At 32.5% G+C, this 13,652-nt stretch overlaps 1 protein-coding gene across 1 annotated transcript in view; it reads left to right on the forward strand.

The window, feature by feature from the left end:
- The first annotated feature begins 445 nt into the window (after positions 1–445).
- The window catches only part of LOC140438354 (NPC intracellular cholesterol transporter 2 homolog a-like), a 50,760-nt gene continuing 37,553 nt past the window's right edge, over positions 446–13,652 (forward strand). The window contains exon 1 of the mRNA XM_072528029.1: positions 446–721. The gene's annotated coding sequence lies outside the window, so the exon portion shown is untranslated. The remainder of the gene's footprint in view (positions 722–13,652) is intronic.

The raw sequence follows: 13,652 nt of genomic DNA on the forward strand, positions 1-13,652 counted from the left end.
TTTCGACAGTCCATTCTAGCTAAGGTTAAGATTGCTTTATTGATATAGGTTATTTAATTACGCATCTTTTGATACCAAAAAAATCTACCTAATACACATAGTTTATACAAAAATCATAAAGTAATCCAAATTATTTTTGTAAATGCCTCTCCTGTACAATTTGCTTATTTTGACTTGTGGTGCTTTTGTATTTAAGGAGCGATATGTTTTAAATGATAGCATTTAGGTATAACCTTCCGATGCAATTCAAGTTTTACAAATACTACCCAGTGTATAACAACACTTCGTCAAAATTCTAAACAGTTCTCTCAGTTCGGAACAATGTATTGAAGTAATCAAATGATATATTGTTAACAAACAGCCGCACAAAAGGGGCCAGAATTCCATTAACCAAGTGTATGATATCGGTCATTATGATAAACGCTTTTAAAACCGTATAAAGTCCATAGCGAGTCGACACTGTTTCACATTTTACGCGAAATAGTCATCTGTGCGCGTTGCTGGACGGAAACTGCTCTCCGAAATTAAAAATAATGATTTTATAAGGATATAAATACTTTGTTCCGGTGACCACTTACACATTGTATTTGTTTCTCTAATTGTTGCAGTTTTTTATCTTGAGACCGAAGCCGAAACAACATGCATTCAAAGATTTTCCTAGTTTTCGTTGCGTTTTTCGGTGCTTGTGTAGCTACTGATACGGTGGCTTGGTCTGATTGTGGTAAGTACTAATTAAGGGTGTAGCAAAAGTAAGGGTTGTAGCCAAGCTGGCTACAGATTCAATTTGATTTGTTACTGTTTTTTACTTTCTGTATTTATTATTATTTTATCACAATTTGCCGCTTTTAACTCTCCAGTACTTTATTCACAGTTGCTCTTAGGTTTGTTTTAGTATTTTGTTTTATTATTTGGTTTTATCACTATCGGTTCAGTCAATTATAGTTTGTTTAAAATATATATTATCGTTAACCAGTTTTTGAACAATTTTAAAAACATCTCGTTCTGTTTTATCACGTTAGTTATATTTACAAATAGCTTTTTGGACGGCTTATTTTCCATTTCCGCAATTAGACCAGAGAAATTAGCAAATATAAAGCTTTTTTCGTGACACTCTTTGATACACTTATCTAGCAGTTGTTTTTGATAAATTTGGTGATACCAATATGTAATAAACAAAATTTGCAAAAGATTAAACGTCATTTTGTACTTATAAATAATATAAGTAAAGACCGGTAAATTATATCTAAAAGTGACACAATTTTACTGAAAAAGCATAGATTATCCATTAAAATGAGGCTTTGTTAAGTTATTTTTATTAATCTGTTGCTCAGTTATTACAAAAATAGCTTTAAAAGTCGAATTTTTAAAAATTATTAATAATTTCTCTTCTTTTTCTTTCGGTGCCTATTCGTTTTGAATATTGGCGATCATTCTGACTATAATTATTTTATTAACTGATGCTTTAAATAGATTTGTTGTTGTTGTGGAGAACCATTTCCTCAGGTTTTTTAACCATGATATTCTTCTTCTTCCAATTCCTCGCTTTCCGAATACTTTGCCTTGAAGAATTATTTTTAGTAATTTGTATTTAGTGCCGTCTTTCATTATGTGTCCGAGATAGTCTAACTTTCTCCTTTTAATTGTATACATCACTTCTCTTTCTTCCCCATTCTTTGTAGTATAGTCTTGTTGATTATCTTGTCCATCCATGATATCCTTAGGATTATTCTGTATAGCCACATCTCGAAGGCTTCATGTGCATAGCAGATGTTGTTTAGGCGTTTTCCATTTAAAATGATTCCATGTTCGCAATTTTCCAAGGCTTCACTAAATATTTCCTCTTAATATAGGTTAAATAATATAGGTGAAAGTATACATCCTTGTCTAACGCCTCGCAGAATCTGGATCGCTTCCCTCGGTTCATCTCCAAGATTTGTTCTTATTGTGACTGATTGGTTCCAGTATAAATTCTGTATTATACGCCGGTCTTTATCATCTATTTGGGCTTTTGTTAGAACATCCATCATTTTTCGTTGTCGAACTATGTCAAATGCTTTTTGGTAGTCCACAAAAAGGTGTAGATATCGCAAGTCATATCTCTGCATCTTTGGAATAATACTTGTAGACTAAACAAGTGTGCATCCCTCATACCTACGCCTTTCATGAATCCAAACTGTGTGTCTTGTATTCTTTCTTCGTATAGCTTGTATATTCTGCGATGTATAATTTTAAGAAAAAGTTTTAGTGAATGTGTTTTGTGAACGTAATAACTTCTGAAACTAGCCAATCTTTTGCAATATTGCCTGTGTCATAGATATTATTGAAGATTTTACATAGTATTCTTAAAGATTCATTATCAAAAAGTTTAAAAAATTCAGACTATACTCCATCTGGTCCTGGAGCTCTCCCTTCTTTTAGTGATATTATGGCTGCTCTTATTTCTGCCACTAGTATAGGTGGTCCTGTTTTCATGGGTATTGGGGACTGGTTCTCCCTCTCATCAAAAAATAAATTTCGTATGTAATTTTTCCAGGTATTATCAATACTCTCTTTGTTCACGATTACCTCTCCATTGTCATTAACAAGTTTACTTACTCTTCTGTTTTTACATATTTACCTGAAATTTCTCTTACCTTTTTATGCACGTTGAAGTCGTCGTATTTACTTTGTAGAATTTCGATTTCTTGCCATTTTTTCTCCAGTTCTTTCTGTTTGGCTTCTTTGATCTTTCTCTGTATATCTCATTGTAATGCTTTAAACATAGAGTTTTGTTCTTGTTTTTCCTTCGTTCTTTTATCAGCTTCAGAATATCTGTCGTCATCCATGTCTTATTCTTATCTTCTTCGTTCTTCATAAAATTGTCTTTAATGCCATCTATCGTTTTATTAACGGATTCTATCTTCTCTTCTGTGCTTTCCGTTGTACGAGTATTATCGATTTCTTTGAAATTTCTATTTATTGTTTTGCTGACTATTTCTTTTACTTCACTACATTTCAGTTTTCTCATGTCATGTTTTTTTACAGTTTTTCCGGGTGTTTCCTTTAACTTCGTTCTATACACGCCCACTAATAACTATTCTAAGTTCATTCTAATGCATTGCTAATGCATTCAGCTATAAAAGTTTCAAGAAATTTTTGTTAACAGTTATACCAAAATTGAAATTGTATATCCCAGAAAAGTTTTATCTATATTGTTATTATGCGTAAAGTATAAGGTCTACATGAATTCTGAAAACACCAACTTGAAGAGAAAGCTGAGATGAAAGCTGTGATTTTAAGCTTATAAACATTTAAAATAACAGACGCATCAACATGCAGGAAGTTAATTTTTTTATTCAAAATTTTGGCAATTTTACACGAACTTAAAAAAATACAATGTTCTACGACCCTTAGAACCCTAGTTATTCTTTTTTATTTCTCGATTTTACCTATCTCAAATTCATAAATTTAAATTTATACTTATTTATTCATTATTTATTTATTACTATAAATGAAAATTGTTGTTTTTTGTTTAATTTGGAGTACCTCGTTGCATAGATTATAAAAATTCGATAAGTTAATTTGTAAATTGTTTATTTAACCGAGTAATTTCTTTAAAGAATTTAAAATAAATATTTAATGTGCAAAATTTTACTTTTCACTTCTTATTAGAAGAAATGGTTATAAAATTAGAGGTTACTTAAATATTTATGTATTATACTGATAAATAATATCTTTTAAAAATAAATTTTACAAAAAAATTAATTCTTTCTCTGAAAATCAAATCTATAAGTATTAATCTTTCTTTAATTATGATTATTACTTTAACAATTACTTTTCTTGACTAAAAAACATTACAAGTATGTTTTAAACAAATTAATTGTTATAAACTTTGTATAATAATTATAATTATTAAAAATAATAAAATTGCATAATGCAAGAATAATTAACACGTATAGATTTTATTTCAAATAAAAAATTTATTTTTTGCAAAATTTATTGTTAAAAGATATTATTTATAACTGTAATATATAAATATTTAAATTGCTTATTACTTCATAAGAGAGGAAGAGTATAGGCAGCAGAGACGAAAAGAAAAACGAATACTTAAAAAAAAGAAGAAAGAGCATATAGAGAGCCAACAAAAAGAACTAGAGAACTATAAGGCACAAGTAGAAACGCGAAAGTTCTACAAAAGGATTAACCAGAACAGGAAATAATTCAAACCTAGATTATCAATCGTTAGAAATAGAACAGGGGAGATCATTGGTGATCAGGACCAGATACTAGAAAGATGGGCAGAAAACTTCGAGGAAAGGCTAAATATAAGAGGTGAGACAGGGCTCCATGAATCAGAAATCCAACTCGAGGACATTGACGACGAAAGAGAGAAAGATAGCATCCCAACAGAGGTAGAAGTCATCCAAGCTATACAAAAATTGAAAGAAAACAAAGCTCCTGGGGCAAATGGCATTCCTTCAGAACTTTTAAAACATGGCAAAAAAACCTGACATACTGCATATGTAGACTGGTAGAACTGAGCTGGAAGCAAATAAAGTTGCCATGGAATGTAGGTATAATTGTACCTATCCACAAAAAAAGAGATCAAACAATATGTGACAACTACAGAGGAATAACCCTCCTAAACGTAACATACAAAATATTGGCATATATTCCTTACGACCGACTATCGGGATATTGTGAAGACATAATAGATAAATATCAGTGTGGGTTTCATAAAGAAAGATCAACGACCGATCAAATATTCCTTCTAAGGCAAACTCTGGAAAAAACATATGAGTATGGCAGTGATACTCATCACCTGTTTGTTGATTTTAGATGTGTCTATGATAGTGTTGAAAGAAACGCACTGTACAAGGCCATGATAGAATTCAGCATACCAGTACACTTAGTAAAATTGGTGAAAGCGACCCTCTAAAAAATGAACAACCAGAGGAACTATTATTAATCGCAGAGTACAATTACTAGCGTACGCCGATGACATCGACATTATTGCAAGAAGAAGGGCGGACGTGGTCGAATCATTCAAGTATTCAATCATTGAAGCAGCAACAAAAAGAATGGGACTAGAGCTTAATACTAGTAAGACGAAGTACATGAAAGTATCAAATTTTATACAAGCAGCACAACCCGAAGATCTAACGATAGGAACATATACTTTCGAAGGAGTAAGAGAGTTTATATACCTAGGCTCACAAATTAATCAGAATAATGCAGTAAGAGCAGAAATTAACAGACCGATATATCTGGCAAATAGAGCCTATTATGGATTAAAGACTTTAACAACAAGCCTAGTTACAAAAAGAACGAAACTAGTGATATACAGAACTCTTATCAAGCCCATCCTCACCTACGAGTCAGAAACATGAGTGTTTGAAGAGCGATGAAGAGCGAAAAAGAACGTTTAAGATGCTTTGAACGTAAAATTATCCGGCATATCTATGGAGGAGTACAGGAAGGCGGATTATGGCGTAGACGCTATAATTTCGAACTTTACCGCCTGTATGACAAAGCTGATATTATTAGGTCGATCAAAATAAACCGGCTGCGATGGTTAGGTCTAATAGAGAGAATGAATAAGATGGAGCCGCCAAAACATATTTATAACCAAAGAATAGATGGAGTGAGAAGGAGAGGCAGACCCAGAGCACGATTTAAGGATCAGGTGAAGGAAGACTTGAGAATGTTGGGAGTACGAAACTGGAGAGCCTAGGCGAAGAATAGGAGAGAATGGAGACTTATCCTTGAGCAGGCCAAGACCCACCATGGGTTGTGGAGCCAATGATGATGATGATTACTTCGTAATCTTTTCGACTTATATTATCAATAAGAGAAAAGTAAAATTTTGCAAAATAAATATTTTATTTTAAATTGTTTAAACGAATTACTCGGTTAAATAAACAATTTACAAATTAACTAAATTCATTTTTCTGACCTGTCCCACGAAATACCCCAACTTAAAAAAAAAAAACATCAATTTTCGTTGATTATAAACGAAGATATTGCTACTTTTATAAATTTGAATTTATGAATTTAGTTTTTGAAATAGTAAAATCATTTCGCTTTTAAACACTTTATCTCTGGCGCATCATGGGCATCATTCTTAAAAAAATCGTTTTTAAATTTTTTTGTCTTAATTCAACTCTTAATCTTTAAAATGGTTCTATTTAAATAGCTTATCGTATATAAACAAAACTTTGGTGAAATCTTGAAAAAAGGGCTAACTTTAATTTGTCAGGGTCATAGGACATTTAATTCGCGTAAAACTGATAATTGGCGATTAAAAAAAAAGTAGTACAGTAGACGGTACTGTAGACTAGCGCGAAGATTCGTACTATGTTTTCTTTTGTATTTTTAAAATTTAAATAATATGTTAAAAATTCATTTTTTAATAAAATTTAAAAAAGTTACATGTTGTATAACAGTCACTCCTTGTCACGAAATGGACTCTTTTAGTTGTTTACTGTGACTACTATTTCGTAAAAAGCCATATTTAATATGTCCTGATTTAGAAACCTCTTTCAAAGTATGAATATTAAAGTTCAACTTAAAATACCTTAATAATCTAACTCTTTTTGTCTAAGTCTAACTTTTTTTTGTCACACTTTAATACAATTTTTGAACTGATAATTGTAAAAATCCAACATTATATTTACATGAAATTATTTTAAAATGAGAAGTGTATAGAATGAAAATTAAAGCTCGATTTCATAATGACAACCTAAACTAAACCTTAGTAAATGTTCACTTTAGATTAAAGTACACTGACAGTGACATACCTAGATTCATAATACCTACTACAGCTCTTTTCATTATTAAAAGTAAACTTAGGTGTTTAAATTAGTAGGATGGTAATTGTGTTTCTATCAATTTTGCTTTACTTTTGTCGAAATAACCTTATTTTTCTTGTTGTATGTTAAGTTGTGTGTAAAATTGTTAATTATTATTAATTATGTCTGTATCAAAAAGAGGTAGTTCTTTAAATTTCAAAAAAAAAGGGAAACTTTTACTTATTGGGGAAGTATCCAAATATCATCATCATCATCATAAGTGGCTCGACAATCCGTTGTGGATCTTGGCCTGCTCACAAAGAAGTCGCCACTCCTGTCGATTCCTGGCAACTTCCCTCCATCTTCTAACCCCTAGAATCTGTAGGTCTTCTTCCACATCATCAATCCATCTCATTCGTGGTCGTCCTCTGCTTCTTGTGCCCTCTGGTTGTGAAAATGTTAATCTCTTCGTGTATTCGTGATCTGACATCCTAGCAATGTGTCCAGCCCATCTAAGTCTCTGCACTTTAACGAATAAGTATCCAAATATAAATGAATTAAATATAGAAAGCAAAAAAATATATTAAGGAAGACTGAAAGTTTGAAATGAAGAGAATGATAGATAAGAGGAAAAAGAAGAGAGGGAAAGGCCAATTGTGAATTAAAGAACAAGAATTAAAAATCAAAATATTAAAAATTGAATTATAATTAAAATAAAAATATACTCAGAAAAATTTATAATAAATATACTGTACAAAAAGTGTTGTCTTTTAACGTCATTTAAATTAAATAAGTAAATTTAAACTATACACAACTTTTAAGAACACAGTACAGAAATTGCTTAACTAATATATTTATTATTAATATATTTACAGTTATAAAAATACAAATTATTGAGATATACGTATCATAATATCTTAAGAAAGTTGAAAATAAGTGTAAAACTTATACATTGTAAATCAGGTACCTCAGAAACAAAACAATTGGTTTAATAGAAAATATTTTTTCAGAAATTGTGAATCGAGTTCTGCAAAATGATGTCTAATATATAATTTACAATAATTTTTCCTCAATTTCACCTTGAAATTGAGGGAAATTGTCTTCTTTTTTCCTTTTCATAGCTTTAATTAAATGGTTTTCTTGTTGATCTAGATTATGATCTACAGGAAACAAGACTCCATTTTCTATGGTGATGTTATAAAATACTGCTGTTGTTACTAGTACATTCATAGTCACTTGACAATTTAATCTGATTCGATCTTTAAAAATTGACAATCATCATTTCTATATCCTATATTGCCTTTCCACAACATTACTAGTTCGTATGGGAGATTCATTATAACGATTCTCTGCTTCTGTTCTAGCATCTTGTCTATCTGTATCATTAAATATGATTTCAAACTGTAACCACACTAATTAACTATAAAAAATAGTACAAAATTAATAAAGGCTCCAGTTTCAAATCTTTGTATGCACTATCACTAAATGTTGTTTGATCATGTACAGAATCCAGCAAGTTTGCAACAATATTTCTAATTTTTAAACTAGATAATGATTTTTTGGATATTAAATACAATAATTCTTTTTCTAAACAATATATTTCTGCATTTGCACCCCCATAAGAATCAATTGGTATTAAAGTACAAATAACTGCAGCTATGCATCTTGGAAATCATAGAATGGCATCAAACTCTTCTTGAACTTGCATCATTTCATCATTTGTTTACTATATTTTCAATTCTTGAAGCTGTTGCCCCCTATATACCCATACAGTCAGCTACTGATATTTGCATTTTTCCATAAGCAAGAAACCTTTTTAAAAAATATAATTCATCATATTATTCTAAGCAATTCATTCTTTTCTGTAAACTTTTGAGTTTTGTTCTCGTTTTTATGCAATGTTGTCTGTAGGTGAGGGACCGGTCCAGAGTTACTCCAAGATATATAGGTTGGTTTGTATGTTCTAATGTATTACCGTTCCACGCAATTTGGAGTTTTCGCTTGGCTTGTCTCAGGGAATTCTGCAGGTAGTACGCTGTCATTGTTTTTAAGGCAGTTTCGAGTTTCTCCTCCACTTCATCAAAACTATTTCCTTGAGCACATATTGCAAGATCGTCATCATAGAATAAGTGCTTGGTTTCGGTCGGTTAGGTTGGTCGTTTGTGTATATATTAAAAAGCATTGGTGCTAAAGCACTTCCCTGTAGAAGGCCATTTTTTTAAAGTCTCCACCTACTTACTTTACCCTCCTGTATAACAAAAAAACGTCTGTTTTGCAGTAAGGAATATACGACCTTACCCAGATGGTGGTCATTGAGAGTGTCGTATAATTTGCGGAGCAATGTTTTGTGCCTTACTGTGTCATAGGCTGCTATCATAGTTTGCTGTGCTGCTGTGCATAGTTTTTCTTTAAAGCCCTCTTCAATGTGTTCTGTTAGTGCGAGGACTTGACCGGTGCAAGATACCGTCGTGGAGTTCTTGTAGTGTAGTAGTTCGTAGTTCTTCCATTCATAAGAAGTTGAGCAGCGACTTGGTTTACTGTAACCTTGCAAGGTGGTTTATGTTCTTTTAGACCACCGCCAAGTTTTTTTACAAGGTTCCATGCTATTTTGCTACTACGTTTCATGTCCATTTTTTCAGGGTCTCATTCCATTTTTCCTGTCTGACTTGACTTAGCTGTTGGAGCAGTACTGCTCCGCAGTCAACCGTTTCTTGGCTAAAAGAGTCAGTTAAATAGAGGGTTTCGTATGTTCTCATTAGTTCTTAGGCCTCGCTGGACATCCCGGGAACATATTGATGTCTACATCCTCTGGGGATAGTTTTTCTAAACACATTTTTGAGTACCTCTACAAATTTTTTGTAGTTCTCTACTTTTGGTTCAAGACGTAGCAGCTCAGAGTCCAGAAAGTCTTTTGCTAGTTTGCCTTTTTGAAGTTAAAGCTTGTGGTCTGACAGTTGGAAAGATATTTATACCAATTGGTCTAAGCTGAGTTTTTGGTATGGGGCCATATACTACTTTGGTACATCGGTGTTCGAGGTTATGACTTGCAAAACAGATATTCGGGTTATATCCTCTCTTCCAAACTTTGCTCTGAAAAGATGGTGGAAGTTTAGGATCATGGATTAAACATGACTGTTAAAGTCTCCCAGTATAAGCTGATTGAGTTGTGATTGGAAGTTAGTTGAGGGTGAAAATATAAAAGGCTGGTTTGGGGGCTGGTATACCGAGGTTATTGGGCATTTTCCGATCTCAGTGGTTATTATCTCTATACCGTGTACATTTGTTGTTTCCACAGATGAGACTATGGTTTGAGTTCTCACAAATATCGCGCTCCCATGCTTATTGTTAGGTATCTCCGCAATCAGTTTCATACCAGAGACTTTCGGTCTCGCTGCAGTTAGGTCTCTGTGGGTTTCCTGGATGCACAATATCTCACATTTCGTGTTCTTGCAGAATTCTGATAAGATGTTTTGTTTGGCTGTAGTGATGCCCTCGATATTTATGCTCGCTACTGTCAGTGTTGGCTCTGAGAAGAACCGTTGTGGCTTGATATTTGCCATCTGATTTGGTTTGGAGGTTTGTAATAAGTAAACAACGTATAATTTGTTAACATGTTAACAGGTGGCGTTAGGAGCAAATATAATAATTTATTAAATTTGTTTAAAATATAAAAAATAAATGAATAATAAAATAACTTTATTTAATTTTAAATATATTTAAATTTTAAAAATACAAAAAACATAGTATAAAGCACCGCGCTAGTCTACTGTTTCATTTTTTTTTTCGTTTTTTAATGTTTTGAATATTTTCTCCTTTGTATGCTTTTAAAAAACAATTAATGTGAGGATTATGTGGGGTAAAATCCCAAATTTATTTAAAGTATGCTTAAAAATTGTGTTAAGTCTAAATAATTTAGAAAATACCTAATTCTCTCCTAAAGATTTTTGTTTCAATGGTTTAATTTGGAACATATTGACAAATTTACTATCGAATGTATTAAATATATTACAAAAAGGGTAATTTTGTTACCAACTAGAAACATTCAATATGATAGAATGAAATTCGATAAAGTATGATAAAATTTAATGTATTTTAGTATTTAACATTTTAGTATTAGATTATTGTATGTGTTTTTAAACAAATTATACCTATTTTTTAGATACCTACAATAAATTTAAATCACGTATAGAACACTATAGAAAGTTTTAATATAATTTAAACAGTTGTCACTGATATTCCATGAATATTTGAATGATTTCCTGTAATAAAAAAATATTATTATTTAATTTCGTCTTTTTGCTAGAGACTATTATTATATATAGGCTTTTGTGAAGTGGATGAATAACTAACAATAAAACCGATAGTAACCAACAAAAAACCAATCAGATGTAAAATAGAAATCGATGGCATCAATGGAAATAAAATACCTTGGAATTACACTGTCCAGCTACGAGGAACTCGACAAAGAAGTTTATTTATTTTATTTACCTATAGATTTTAACAGTACAATAATTACAAATATCCAAATACTAAAATAAAATGAAACTAAATACTAATGACACTAAATACTAATACACGATTTGAGAAGTCTGAAATACAGTGGTTTATGGTCTGTTTAGGTGATCCGCAATCGCACTCTGGACCCTCCCCACAGCCCCATTTGAACAGCGAGTCAGCACATTTACCTCGCCCAAGTGAGCCGGTACAGATTTGATCCAATGAAGCCTTGAGTTAAGTTGTATTTCTGGATATAGTCTGATTCCATTGTTCACATCCATCTTGTTGACCATTACCCATGTATCTCATAATTTCACCAATTTTTCGGGCATTTCTGATTGGAGCATTTCTAGACCTCAGTTATTGATACTCTTTTGTGATGTTTGATTTATCTGGATGGATTGGTAATTGTACATGGCTACAATTTTCTCGTAGTCTCTCGCTAATGCTGCGGTATGGCGTAGATCTGGTGGAGCAATATTACTCAAAATAGGTAGCCATCTCACTCGGGTTGATTTTATTGTTTCAGTGATTGTTCTCATGCTTTCATTAAGTTAAACAATGATTTTGTTGGTATGTGCACCATTTAGCCATACTGGTGCACAATATTCTGCCACTAAAAAACCTAAAGCTAACGCAGAGGTCCGAAGTGTGGTTACAGAGGCACTCCCAAGTTTTTCCAGCAAATTTTTTTATTATATTGTTTCTTCAAAAAAAGTCATCAAAAGATGACTTTTGAATGTTCGTGTTCTATCAAGTACAATGCCTAGATATTTGAGGTTGTTGTTATGTTTGATAGCTGTGTCATTTAGAGTTACATTGAGAGTATCATCGACACGACAGATGGAAAAGACAGGTATGAATAAAAGTTAAATATTAATGAAACTAGCACTAAGCCTTGAGGTAAACCGTTGTTCAGTTTTCTTACGTTACTCCGTGCATCATACATATATACCTGAAACAGTCTGTTAGTTAGTAAACTATTTATTAATTGGCAAGTTTTGAGGCAGGGTATGATTTTCATCCCTGCCTCAAAAGGCCGTGTCTACACACAGTGTTATAGGTAGCTGTTAAGTCTAAGAATGTTATGACAGATTTCTCACTTCTTTCAAAGTCAACGCCGATAAAATGTACTTAGGGACAGCACTTTGTCACAGCAGCTTCATCCACTTCTAAAACCGGGTTGCTAAATTGCAGCCTCAACCATATTAAATATTCTGTTATATGAGTCATTCTAGTAATTTATAACAACAACTGAGTGAGACAATAGGTCGATAACTTTCAGGCAGATTGTTGTCTTTTCCAGGCTATTGGATTACGATCATCTTTGTTTTTTTGAATAATAGTTGTAGTCACAATGCCGCTAAAGAATTTCTTGAGCCACTGCCATGTTTTTGTACTAATGTGGACTATAAATTCAACATACATTCATCCAATGAGGAGGTACATAAGTGTTCTGATGTTGCTGGAGTATTTTCTTTAAGTTCACTTTTCTTACAGACGATGTATGAGTTTTCTCAGATGAAGGTCGGGAGTTCGCAATTATTCTGGTGGCTATCTTATTTGGCTCAATTGTTGATTTGTTCGAGTATTGTGCTCTACTTTTTTCGCTCAGTTTGCAAATCAGCCACCATGCTTTCCAACTGGAATGAGAGAAATAAATTAATATGTTAAGTCTAGTTGAGTCCAGTGACTTCAGTAAATTATCTCCAATTTCGAGATCCTCTGATTTGAAATATTCCTCATGTATTTTTTGACTTTCCTCCGTTCAGCCTTGGATGTACTTTTTTCGAAAACCTTGGGGGATATGTTTTTGGCAATAAAGATAACCATTCCTAGAAAATCGTGATAATTGTTGGCCTTTGGGTCAATGAAGCGAATGCATATGTTCAGCTGTTTGGTATATTCGGGCCAGTTTGCTTTGTTAAAATTCCAATGGGGTCTTTGCTTGGATTTAACGATAGGAATTTGTATCCCTATTTTCTATATTTGTATACATACTGAAAGTTTCGAGTTGTGGTGCTACCGTCGAATGCTGAAGATAAGTTGGGTTGAAAGAGTAATAAACTTTGAAGTAATGCGAAGGATAGGAAAAGACCCAGAAATTTTGTCAACGATCAAACGAAGAAAACTCGAATATTTGGGTCACCTGATGAGAGGACATAAATTACTTCAAAATATAATGCAAGGAAAAATAGAAGGAAAACGGAAGCCAGGCCGTAGAAGAATGTCATAGTTGCGTAATTTGAGAGAGTGGTTTGGTTGTACCACTAATGAGTTCTTTAGGTCAGCTGCTGTATGATTTCCAATCTCTGATAGGAGTGGCACAAGAAGAAGAAAATGCCTATTTTAATAATGGTAAGTCGATGTTGGCTGTGAGGGAAA

This window comes from Diabrotica undecimpunctata, chromosome 4 (assembly GCF_040954645.1).
Source record: "Diabrotica undecimpunctata isolate CICGRU chromosome 4, icDiaUnde3, whole genome shotgun sequence".
NCBI classification, from domain to species: domain Eukaryota; kingdom Metazoa; phylum Arthropoda; class Insecta; order Coleoptera; family Chrysomelidae; genus Diabrotica; species Diabrotica undecimpunctata.